At 50.0% G+C, this 13,435-nt stretch overlaps 1 protein-coding gene across 1 annotated transcript in view; it reads left to right on the top strand.

Moving 5' to 3' along the window:
• Positions 1-621: 621 nt before the first annotated feature.
• The window catches only part of LOC135917387 (uncharacterized), a 118,005-nt gene continuing 105,191 nt past the window's right edge, over positions 622-13,435 (top strand). Inside the window, exon 1 of the mRNA XM_065450961.2 lies at positions 622-761. The gene's annotated coding sequence lies outside the window, so the exon portion shown is untranslated. The remainder of the gene's footprint in view (positions 762-13,435) is intronic.

Here is a 13,435-nt window from a genome sequence, read left to right as displayed (position 1 = left end):
GAATAATGCTCCATTAGGTAGCATGCTAGAAAGAATAACTGCCATAAATATTCCCAAGAATACTTGGTAAATTACTACCATCTGATTTCATTGCTTGCAGCAGACGAGTAATAAGAGATATGTATGATGCGGTTAGACCACACTCGCCGAATAGCAGCTGATAGAAGCCTGGGAAAGAGCTCAGAAAAACAGTTATCTTTATAAAAACATAATGGTAAGAAATAATGATAACGTATATTTCCACATAAAATAAATTTGTTGTCAAAGCAAGAAAGTCCCAATGCTCCACAGTAGAACGGGCCCTTCGCGTTTGTACTGGATTATATTACACGGATATGCTTGTTAAATTTCGCCTGATCATGTATGGTACACTACGTCACCTTCCTTGAGCTTCAATTTTACTCGCAAATACTGCCGATTCTTTTCATCTCGATAGGCGAAAACGAGTATTCCAGAGTATAAACGAAAGTACACCGCTGGAAACGCAGCGCCTGCCTGCGACATCGCGCAGCTGTATTCGCGAGCCATATGCACTTCCTGGTATACACACATGTGAGCTGCTGGAGTATGCTCAGAATCCCCATATTCTGTACTGAGTCAACCGTCAGCGTACGACGAGGATGGCAAGCAGAAAACTAGTCGTCGCCGCGGTTGTTGCCAGCTTCCTGAGCTCTGCCCTTTTACAGCATATCGATACCGATGGCCTTCTTCCTGTGTCATTATTGGACGGGAACTTGGGCTGGTATCAGGACACCGCAAAGGTGAGATTATTCTTATCTGAAGCTAGAGTAATGAGGGCTTCGATGCGTGCAATAGAGAATTCGAACTAGCAGACACAGAGCATAGAGCAAGGTGAAAATGCTAGCTGCGTGTCTTTTATACAAGCAACTACTGATGTCGCAATAAAAAAAATATGCAGATACCACGCACTCTGCGAATCGATGTAATCGAAGCTTTCCGTGCTGGATTCTCTGACTAACCACAATTAGCGGTGGTGTTTATGGCTAAAGCTTAATGTATCCAACGTTTAGGCTCACACGAGAGTGGTGAGTTGATGTTAAGCGTTACCTGGTGTGCACCATTGCCGCTTGTCTGCGTAGTACACAGAACTCACAGGGAGAGCTGTTTGCTTGAGGCGTTGTTTTGCGCCATATTTTATAACCTCTGAGAGGGTTGAGCGTTGTCATTGCCTCAAGTGGAGCATCACATAGTGGCAGAAGTATGAAACTTGAATTGGATTTTGGGGTTGCACGTGTGAAAACCCACTCGGATTATGAGGCACGCCGTAGTGGGGGACTCCGGAATAATTTTGACACCGTGATGTTCTTTAACGTGTCCCAAAACTAAGTGCACATGCGTTTTCTATTTCGTCGACGTCGAAATACGACTGTCGTGATTGGGACTAAATCCGCGACCTCTAGCAATGCCATAGCGGTAAAGCTAATGCGGCGGGCCCAGAAGTGTTGATTCGACGGTCGACAGCTTCCGTTGTTTCTCCTGGACCCTGCGGTGTGCTTTAATTAACGCAGCTCTGCTTCTGAATGCGCTGCGTAAGTTGCCCGTGTTACATATTTGTATGGCGTTTATTTTTCAGAAATAGAAGCAACGTACTGTATCCTACGTTCAACTTAAGCTTGTTCTGTTTCCCCACAACTGCTGTCGTATAGTTGTGGTGTTTCCTTGCCTTCTCACGTCACCTCCCCCCCTCTTTTGTATGGGAACTGCCTCTTCCACTTCCTCCCTTCTCCTCTTCATCTCTCTATAGTTCTATCTGCGTCATCTCTGTCCTCGCACGTTAGTAGAAAGGGAAGCGCTGTACTTTCTGTAATGCTTCTGAGGAGAGTCACGGATAATTACAGCTGCCAAGCGGTGAATTAGTCGATGTCCACGTAGCTCCAGAGGGCATTGTGCGCATTCAACGCGGTGGGGTGAAAACAAGTTTCTCCCGTCACCTTTCCTCTCTCACTGACGCCGGTCATCTCTATACGCAATCTGAACGACCCTGCGACGCCGTGTGCGCGACAGCAGCAACCACAGCAGCCCGCAGCAGCAGTGGGAAAGTCGACGGAAGAGCCAAAGAAAGCTTCGTTCTAAAATGCACGAAATGCTCAACATGGCTATGAGTATCGCTGGCAAATAGTCCCAGGCTTTTCATCATGAACACATACGTAAATACTCCAGAATCTCCACGTGGGAAGGGCCGCCACCGTGCCACAATTATTAGTGCCACGCACGTGCATTAGGGAGACGGTGCGCTCGGCTTCAGCCAGCGGTAAGTCGTTTTTTCTTCCACTTTTTTCCCATTGAAATTATCATTTTTACACTAGAATAAAATAATCAATTTCTCCTAAGCGTTGCGTGGCTTCATTAGGCGTTGGCTTCATATGATTGTCACTAAGAAAAGCCATGTCCTTAGTTTCCCTTTTCGTTCAACAAATGCGTTACTGTAGCTCTCGGCTGCAGGGTCGACATAGCTACGTGTTCGCAGGCACCCTTAGTCATTCAGCAAAAGGCAATAGCCGTTGAGAACGGCCAGAGTTAACAAAAGAAAAGAATGATGGCCTTACGAGTGATGGTGTATTATTATATTTTTTTTCCTGGCGTCAAAGTAAATGAGTAACAGCGCAATTCACTGGACATACGAAATAAACGGACGAAGCGTTAACTTTTAAGTTCTGCATCTTACGATGTCACGTATTGTTTTCATGCAATACTTTGCACCGGCCAAATTTCAGACTTTAGTTTGCATACGTAGCCTCTAGTCCCTTCTTCCCTTAAATTTCGAGCAAGTGGAAAGCACACGCAATAGATTTAAATAAGAGTTCTCAGTATGTAAGCGCCATATGAGCTGTCTTACCAGAAACGAATTTGAAAGGTCAGTCACCCTTTGGCTCACGAACTATATTAAACGCGGCTGCACGAATTTACTGTAGATTAACGCGTAGGGTACTAAATGTGTGGTCAAGAGTGGGGCTGAAGAAGTAGTACACTGTGGTATAAAGGTTATAGACACGGTTAAGGTGCCTCAGAAATGCTGGCCAACGTTTCGATAGAAAGACCTATCTACGTCAATGACGACCTCATACTCGGCCGGTTAGTTTTAACGAGTTATTAGAGCGACTTCACCTGCAGTCGCTGTCGGTGGCGGCTGGCTGTAAAGGGAGAGACTGTGAAGAAAATGACCTCTGTTGCTTGACGTCTCTAAGTATTGTTTCTAAGACGAGGGGGAAGAGTGGAAGAATCGGAATACGGGGTGAAAGAAGCAAGAGGAGCAAGAGAAAAAAACAAGAAAAGAAAAAGAAAAGTGTGCGAGGGTGTTGTGAGAGCGAGAGCGTAGAGAGCCTTTGGCGCCATGCTTTTGAGCTGTAGAAGAGCCGGTCAGCCGGTCGGTGAGCGAGTAACAAAAAAGACATGAATTGAAACGTCGTCACTGCGGCAATCGCGACGCGCTACTACGACCCCTAACAACTAACGGGAATGAAGGCTAATGAGATTTACTGGTGGCCTCATTCTGGTCTGTCGAGGACTGTCACAGCGCGCGTGCATGTGTAGTCCATCGCTTGGGAAAACTCAAAGGTCTTTGACCTGATATTTGCTTGACACTGTGGACTCGTTGAAAAAATGTGGCAGACTTGCCAGAAACACGAAGCATGGATTGCTACAACAAATTTATAAACAGCTGTACGAAGCAGGGATATTAGATTTTATCTGCTGCGTCTGCTGGCACGTGCCCAGAACGAAGCGGCAAACGCGGTCACCAATTGTAGGTAGGTGCGCGGATCAAATTGACACGTGCGTCCCTGTATCTCGATGAGAACCCTCATCTCTTTCTGCTGGCGCCTTCTCGGGCGTGCTTTTTTTGCCTTGGTTGTTGCGCTGGCAGCGCCATGGCAGACTCTTGCTGCATTCCAAGTTTTCATCAGCACTCCCCGCCCACTCCTTTTCAGTGAGCATGAACGAAATAAATCGCAGGGCGTATAGAGAACGAGACGGTTTCGTGCCTTCGTCCGCCTGCCACTGCGCGTGTGGTAGCTCTCCGTCACATGAGGGAATACACTCTATATCGCTTTGTATATCGCTGGTGTGTTATGGGGCGCTTCTATGCGGGTTGCAACCGAATAGACGGATGTAGTTGCCGCGGACTAGTCGGTTTCCGTGTTTGCCGGTTTTACTCGGTCCAATGATACCGCTTCGCGGTGGCCGCGCACTACAATGGTAAGCGTCTTCCGACTATGGCGGAGAAGACTGAACAACTCATCGTGGGGTACTTGCAGTGGTCGTCGTAGTACATCGTATCGCATAGATACGTGAATGCGAGGCACAAGCTTGTTGCTCGCATGTGTTCTCCTTTCTGTTGGTTGTTACGGAGGTGTACGCTAGTCACCGGCAGCAATGTGGGTTCGTTGTGAGCCACACGCCAGGAACTAACCGGGCACACGTAGCGCCATGCCGTAAACAAGGTCCGCAGCGCTGCAGCCAATGTCTTCTTGAATGTCATGCGTATGCCCAAGAGCACGATGGCCTATGCTCGCACCCAAGAGTGGAGTTCACTTGCCATGAGTGTTGCTTTCAATTGCCGGCGAAATCACTCAAACATTCCATTGCTCACCGGGAGGTAGGCTGTAGTCTTGATGAGAGAAGTACCAATGTGCTTTGTCAGACTGGCGAATCATGCGGACTCAAATTGGCTTCCTCTGTTCCTTGTGATTAAAGACGGCTGGAGGAAGCAGCATAGCCATTGGCTACCGAAAGCACGGGCAACACTTTTAGCTGCGATATATGGAATCGGAGCAGCCTCTGCTCTCCGTGTGAAACGGTCAACAAAAGTGAGCACGTATGTTTGGCCTTGGCAAGGTAGCCACTGCCCAACGATGTCCACATACATGTTGCCAAATCGAGCATCTGGCCCTGGAAATGTATCCAATTGTGCCACGGTGTGGCGCTGAACCTACAAGCGCTGGCATCCAACGCACTCACGAGTCTACTGTCGGGCGTCGCAGTTGATGCCAGGTCATACAATACCTGCCGTGAGAAGCTTTTTGGTAGCTTGTATTCCTGGGTGTGAAAGCTCGTATAGCGATGCGAATACTTCACGACGGAGGCAATCGGGCCATAATGGTCGAGGCTTACTGGTAGACGTGTAGCAACAAACATCTCCTGTTCCTGGTAAAGGAACCATTGCAGGTCGAGTGACGTCGATACTTCCAGTAGGTGGCGCAAAGCGTCATCATTGTGCTGAGCAGTCGGCACTTTCTTTAGGTAAATTTCTGAGAGGCAGGTTATGGCGCTGACTGGGCGGTGCGACAGAGCATTGGTGGCAGCGTTGCCGTCTCCCTTGATGTGGGAAATATCCATGGTGAATAGCGATATGTACACCTGCCGAAGCTCGGGAGCAGTGCGGGTGCCACCCTCAGAACTGTGGGAGCATACAGCGTACCTGAGGGGCTTTTGGTCCGTGATGACAAAGACTTCAGTTCCTTCGAAGTAATGACGAAAGTGTCGTATTACAGCGTTACGACCAACAGTTCGCGCTTGAAGGTGCTGTAGCGCTTCTCGGTGGGTGTCAATTTCCGGGAAAAGAAAGCATTTGGTGACCATACTCTTTTGCTCAGCTGCTGAAGGTTGGCATCCACAGCTGTGTCCCAGGCGTTGACCATGGTGCTCTGTGGAACTCCCGGTCGCGGTAAGGCGAGAAGTGTAATTTCGGCAAGGTGTAGTTTGATGGCCTGAAACGCCGCTTGGACGTTCTCGGTCCAGGGAAGCTTGCTTGTAGTACTTTCGTGTGTCGACTGCAGGAGGTGTAAATGCTGTGCAATGGCCCCGCACTGAGGTACGAAACAGTGGTAGTAGTTCACGAAACTCAGGAACTCGCGGAGCTAACGTTTAGTGTTCGGTCGTGGGAACTTCTCGTCATTTATAACTTTGTCCGGAGGAGGTTGAATACCCAAGTTTGAGGTAACATGGCCAAGAAAGGTCGGCTTGTGTACACTAAACTCAGACTTGTGCATCTTCACCAATATTCCATGCTCATCCAGGCGCTGAAATATGAATCGCGGATGCGCCTCATGCTCATTCGGTCAACTGCTTGCGATAAGTAGGTCGTGAAGGTAAGCATAACAGAAGTCGAGGCCGAGCAAAACGCCGTTGATAAAGCGCTGGAATGTGTGCCCTGGAGTTTCTTAGACCGAACGGCATACTGACGAACTCGAACAGGTGGAAGGATGTCGCTATCGCCATCTTCGGTATGTCTTCTAGAGCCACGACAATCGGATGGCAAGCTCGAACAACGTCAATCTTGTAAAAAATTGTCGCATCATGTAGGCACGCTGCGACAACATGAATGTGAGATTCTGGGTAATGGTCAGGCACGGCTGCTAGGTTGAGGGCTCGATATTCCCCGAAGGGCATCCAGTCTCCTCGTATAGACTTCGGCACCAAGTGCAGTGGAGACAGCCAAATACTAGAGGACAGGCAGATATTGGCGCACTCGAGCGTGTGGTTGGACTCCCTTCGTGCTGCTTACGCCTTCTCGGGGAAAAGGCAGCGTGGGCTTGCGGTAACGATGTGGTCGCAGACCTTGTGTTTCATGACACCTTTGGTCTGTGGCAGTCGCCTCAACTCAGAGAACTCGCGGAGGATGACGGTGAAGCGGGTAGGGCCTGGCGGTTTTTTAGACCTCTTCCCACGTACTTCTGCTTGTGAGAGGGGATCCTGTAAACGCCGGCGGCGTACTTCAACAAGTAGCCCGAAGCAGCGTAAAAGGTCCGCTCCCAGGATAGCACACTTCACGTCAGCCACGACAAAGAAAATGGCAGGCGACCCTAATCATTGACTGAGGTGTCTCGTAGTGGCACTAGCACATCGACGTTGCTGTTATTTAGGTTAACTTTAGGCGAACGCAACGCACGAACAGAACTCGGACGCAACTCTTTTCATTAATTAGCCGGTCAAACATCATGCTACCTTCTTTTGTGTGACATCATTAGTGACATCGTTACTACTGCTTTCTAATTCCGGGTTTCCAGGAATTTCTCCAAAGTGTTGCTAACGTGCCGTGTCTTTAAAGTATACGATTCTGTGCTTTGGTGTGTCGTAATCAGTCATTTGTAATTATTTCTAAATCTAACCTTGTTTTCGTCAGATTGAATTCCGCCTTGGTCTAGCCAATTTACAAGGAACGTAAGGCGCTGGACATTAAGCAAGCATTGGCTGGTTCAATGTCATACCAGCCTTGACAAGTAGCTGAAGCACACTTCTGAGTGTCTCATTGTGGTCATGCTCGTTCAAACGCCAGATAAGGATGTGATCCATGCGACGGAGAAACCTTTGTTGATGCCTTGTAAAAGGCATGACACCCGTTTCTGGAAGTGTTTAGGAGCAGACGCACTTCCCCACTGTAAGCAGGCGAACTATAAGCGCTCAAAAGGATAGATAAATGTGGCGAGCTTTCTAGAATCCACACAAAGATAAATTGGCCAAAATTCAAAGTTAGCGTCCAGTTTTTAGGAGACTTTGGCCCGATGATTAAGCCAGAGTAGGAAGAGGGTGCTGATTTATCAGAACGTTGCGGTTCAGTTCTGTAAAGTAAACACAGATTCTCACATCCCCGGAGGCTTTTCAACGACTACTATCCGTGCACAGCACTCAGTCGGCTTGCCAACAGGTGATATTGTCACGAGGATGTTGGGAGGATTTACAATGTATGTGCAAGCAGAGTCAATGGGGCTATGAGGGCTGACTAGTAACAACACACAGCGGCCAGCGTCTTGCGATCTTCTTCATCTCTCTTCTTTTAGCCTTCCGTAACAGAACCCCCAGGTGCTGAAGCGCGGTCTCGGCGCCTGGTAGGCGAAGAAATGCGAGCGAAGTATGGCTTCAGCCGCGAAACGTGCACTACGTAAACATGCACCGCACTTGAGGATAGATGAAACTGTAACGGCGCCATCTCGTAATTGACGTCGTTAACTTGACGGAGGATTTCATAAGGCCCTGAGTAGCGACAGAGAAGCTTGTGGGAGTGGCCGATCCGACGTCATGGTGACCAAAGCAGCACCAAAGCACCTGGAGTGAACTGAACATCACGATTGCATTGGTCGTAACGTTCTTCTTGCAGATGCTGCAAGGCTAATAAACGAGATCGGGCGACTTGACGCCATGTCAGCGCGATCGATAACTTCACGAGCGTACTCAGTGGCGACGCGTGGCACACACGGTAGGTAGTGTCAAAGCGAAAACTAGGGTCACGACCATGCAAAATATCAAAGAGTGAATATCCTGCGGTGTCATGTCGGGACGAGTTATACGAGAATGTCACGTAGGCCAGCGTGACGTCCCAGTCGCGGTGATAGTTCGAAACGTACATCGACAGCATCTCTGTGAGTGTTTGGTTGAGGCTTTCCGTAAGACCGTGAGTTTGTGAGTGGTAGGTGGTGGACAGTTTGTGCGCAGTGGCACCACAAGAGCGGAGGAGGTCCTCCACAACTCTAGACAAGAACGAGCGGCCGCGGGCCGTAACTGTCGAGGTGCACGGTGGTGGAGAATGATGTTGTGGAGGAGGAAATCGGCAATGTCTGTTGCACAACTAGTGGGCAACGCCTTTCTTATCGCGTAGCGTGCCGCCTAATCAGTAGCGACAGCGATCCACTTATTTCCTCTACTCATCGTCGTGAAGGGGCCAAAGGCCTATGCGAAAGAAAGGTGCAGGGGGAACTTCAATTGGATGGAGTCGTCCGACAGGTGGCAGGGGGAATTTCTTCCGACGCTGAGAGAATTCGCAAGTCGCTACATAAGGACGCGCAGAGCGGTAGAGGCCCGGCCAGAAGAACCGGCGTCGTACGTGGACGTACGTACGCCAAATTCCAAGCTGTCCGGCCGTCGGTGTATCGTGAAGTTGTTCGATAACGACGGATCGGAGATGACGAAGAAAGGCAAGAAGCGACTCAGGGCCGTCAGGGTTGACATTTCGATGGTAGAGGATGCCATCATGCAGCATCAACATGCGGTACGTGCTGTCGGTGCAACCAGATTGCACTCTGGCGATGATGGACTGTAAGGATGCGTCGCGTTGTTGTTCAGCGTGCATGTCGGTTATGTCAGTCAAAGCCGTCATGCAGGTCACCGGATCATGCGCAACAGGATCGGGTCGATCCACGGGGTGACGCGAGAGGCAGTCAGAGTCCTTGCGTAGACGTCCAGATTTATAATTTAAAATAAATAAATATTGCTGGAGCCGCAGAACCCAGTGACCAAGCCGTCCTGTGGGATCCCGGAGGGAAGACAGCCAGCAGAGGGCGTGGTGGTCTGTAACGACCGAAAACGTGCGGCCGTACTAATATGGCCGGAACTTGGCGACAGGCCAAACTAAAGCCAAGCGCTCAATCTCGGTGATGGAGTAATTTCTCTCAGCAGGTGACAGCAGGCGGCTAGCATAAGCTATCACGCGCTCTGCACGATTCTGCTGCTGGGCGAGAACAGCGCCGATGCCATGGCCGCTTGCGTCAGTGTGGACTTCGGTCGGTGCAGATGGATTAAAGTGGGCAAGTATGAGAGGGGTGGCCAGAAAGCAGATGAGACTGGCGAATGCGTGAGCGTGCTCAGAGACCCAGGAGAACAGCGTGTTCTTATTAATAAGATCTGTCAAAGGCCGAGCAACGTCGGCGAAGTTCTTGAACATAGGCCGACGAAGCGGCGCACGTCAGAAGCACAATGTGGCACAGGAAAACGGCGAACGGCGCTAACTTCTTCTGGACATGGTCGTGCACCGGATGCGTCACCAAGGTGTCCCAAGACAGTAATCTGAAGGCGCCCAAATTGATATTTGGTGGAGCTCAGTTGGAGGCTGGCTATTCGGAAGACCCTAAGCATTGCAGCGAGTCGCGTAAAGTTACTGCTGAACGTGGGAGAAAAAACAATAACGTCGTCAAGATAACAAAAGCAGTTTGTCAATTTCTAGGCTCGCAGAAGGGAGTCCATCATACGTTCAAATGTCGGAGGAGAATTGCATGGGCCAAAGGGCATGACTTTGAATTGATATTGAAGGCCCCTCGCCTTCGCTCAGGGGGTCCGCGAGCCGCGACCAGCACGACAAAGTACCAAAGGCGCAAGGAACAAAAACCGCTTTAATTTACGATAGAATGTAACGCTCAAAATTACCGCAGCCTCGCGGCCAATAGCAGAAAAGAACAAGGCAAAGAAGCAAGTAGCAAAGAAGCAAAGCAGCAAAAAGCAGCAAAAGCAAAGAAGCAAGCAGCAAAACAGCGAGGCAACAAAATATGCAGGCCAAAGGGAGCGACGAAAGAACGGCCGCTATAAACCATCAGCCAACACAATCTTTCGGGCGATAACAGAATGCATAAAGCGCAGAAAACAAGCAATCACTGAACCAGGCGCACAGATAGTCCCAAAAGCGAACAACAAGAGCACTCTTTCATGCAGACACAATACAACGACGCTTTTCCCCTGCTCTGCAGCACGCTCGGAAAGAAACCTAGATGGGCCACGCCCCACCAGCGCCTCCCCAGGCCCGCGCCCCGCAAGAAAGCCCCGAGTGCCGTCTTCGCTGCCTTTTTATCGGGCAGCTCCCTTCCCGGCAGTCCCCGCGCGAGTGCCGTTGTGGCGCGCTGCAGCGAGGGCCCAAGGGCCTGACAATATAAACCGTCAGGTGTGATGAAGGCCGTCTTCTCACGGTCGATTTCATCAACTGATATCTGCCAGTAGCCGGATCGAAGATCAATGGAAGAGAAGTATTTACCTCCGTGCAGTCAATCGAAGGCGTCATCCATGCCTGGCAATGGGTAGACGACTTCTCGGGTTATCTTGTTCAAATGGCGATAATGGACACAAAAATGCCAGGTGCCGTCTTTTTTTTACAAGGACGACAGGGGAAGCCCAAGGGCCGGCTGATGTTTCGATGACCCCTTTGCGGAGCATTTTGTCCACTTCGAATTAGATGACTCCACGTTCAGCATGCGATGCACGATAGGGACGCGGACGAATAGGAATTGTCTCCAGTGTTGATACGGGGGTGAACAACACATGTTTGTCCCGAAGGCTTGTCACCGAAATCTAAGATGTCAAGGTATGATTCGAGGAAGAGACGCATGTCCGTGGCCTGTGCGGAGGTGAGGTCAGGTGAAATCATCTTCGCGAAGTCATCCGTTTGGGAACCAGAGCTGCGAGCTCTAATTGGTGCTAAAAAACCACTCTCGGCATTCAGACTTTCATTGTCGAATTCGGAAGTGCTAGAAATGTTAGCCAAGAATATGCCGGCTGGAAGCACTTGAGGGCACATGCTGACAATTAGAAGCGGAGGAATGACGCCGTTATTAGAATCGTCACCAGCGTATGCGGAAAAGCAACTTTCCGGTTCAAAAGGACGTCGATGATGGGTCGAAGGACATATTCACTGTCAATAATCTGTGGATGTGTGGTCAAAGCGACGTAAGTGACAATGCCTCAGGTGACATGCACATCAAGCAAACACAAGTGCGGTGGAGCGGTGCTCGGAACATCGGCGACTTGAGGCACTTTCGACTGAACAACGCCAGTGGCGCAGTCGATGAAAGCGGAATGATGGGATAAAAAGGCCAATCCAAATATAACGTCGTGATGGCAGTTGTCGATCACAGCAAAGAGAACAGAAGTAGGGCTGACAGCTATACTGAAACGCGCAGTACACATCCCAAGAACAACCAACTTGCCACCGTCTGTCACACGAAGCACTCGGGTAGCTTCTGAGGTGAGGACCGTCTTTAATTGTGTACGTAGGCTAGCACTCATCACAGAAACGTGAGATCCAGTGTTGACGAGTGCCTGGACAGGTAAGCGGTCTATTTTAACATCAATTACACTTCTCTTTGTGGGAACAGACAGAGGATTTGCTGCAATAGTAGGCAAAGCAGCACCGCCTCAAAGGGCTGAATTTCTTAGTTCTTTCGGCCAAAAGCCACAAGGGACGAACCGCGACGTGGCTGCGACGACCGGAAAGAAGGGCTATGCTTTTGCCGTGAACGAGACTGGTGACTGCGCGGTGATGGTGAGCGACTGTACCACGTGTTCCTAGCAGAGTTTCCGGCGCTATTAGACTCCGCGGTGGGCGAAACATTGTGGGCATTCCCATTAAAAGGGCTCAGATTGGTCGGCGTGCGAGGTGTTGAATGCCGCGAGTTGCGACCCTATCTGGTGAAATGACCAATGAGGCGACAGATGAAACATATAGGCTGGTCGTCTGTGGTTCTATACTCGGTCAGGTTGCGATAACGCGGAGAGAAGCGTTGGGGTGGGGCGAACATAGTAGAAGGGCGTTCGCTGGCTCTGGGGTCGGCAAAAGCGCAGACACAATGTAGGCCAATATTTTCAAGTTCCGGTCATACGAGGGCTTGCACGGGGCGGAACTGAAAAAGGGGCTGCATCAGGGTTACGTGAACTGAAAGCTGCGGGCACCATCGTATCCAGTTCACGTCGAATGATTCGCACCACGTCCTCTGGCGGCAACGCATGCTGCTGTGCGGGCTCAACTTCACATGTCGACGTGGCGGCAGTATTGGAAAGTATTCTAAATGGTTGCCCCGGCAGCAATTCCCTTGAGGACATTCCCAACCTTCTCACCTTCTATCATGTCGTGATCGGCTTTACGACAATACGCCAGCACGTCCTGGATACACGAAGCATAGCACTCCGTGAGAGACTGGGCAGGGTAGACCAGTTCCTGTTTTGTGGCAATTTTACGGCCAGCTTCTTTGCCAAACTACTCTGTTAACATCTCTTTGCATTGGTCCTAGCTGGTCAGCTCCTCTTCATGGTTTTCGAACCACACCTTTGCCATGCCTCTTACGTAGAACAGCAACTAGCATAAGCGTAGGGTCCTGTCTGTTGATTCCACCCACACGTTCGTACACAGCCACCCACTCTTCAAAGTCGGCGCCATCGGTCCTGCAGAAAGTTCCGGGATTATGGGGTTGCACGACCACAACCGAAGGGGACAGCGACATAGCGGGCGATGGTGACGTTGGAGATGGCAATGACGTTGATCCCGAATGTTCACCGTCTTTCATGGTGAAGACGGTAATGCGACGTCCACTGTCGAGCTCCGTTTCCAGCCGTGGTATTCCGCACCACCACCAGTATGTTACGATAATGTTGGGAGTATAAGACTGTATTTACAATTGATGTACAAGCAAAGTCAATGGGATTAAGATGGCTGACTAGTAACAACACACAGCAGCCCGCATCTCGCGATCTTCTTCTTCCTTTCTCATCTTTTAGCCTTCCGTAACAATATGACGCCGATTTCCTGTATTCTTTCCACTTCCAGCTTTGTCGTTTCGTGTTATGGAATCGGGATGTGCCTCGGAGAGCTGAGCATGAAAGGTATCGCCCTTGTTTGCCGCTCAATCCGATGTTCTCTGTGTGGCTTGCCGAGTCCCTTGAACAATAT

Source organism: Dermacentor albipictus, chromosome 2, assembly GCF_038994185.2.
Source record: "Dermacentor albipictus isolate Rhodes 1998 colony chromosome 2, USDA_Dalb.pri_finalv2, whole genome shotgun sequence".
Lineage (NCBI taxonomy): Eukaryota > Metazoa > Arthropoda > Arachnida > Ixodida > Ixodidae > Dermacentor > Dermacentor albipictus.
The sequence above is the reverse complement of the archived record's forward strand: the minus strand, read 5'-3'. Positions and strand labels throughout refer to the sequence as shown.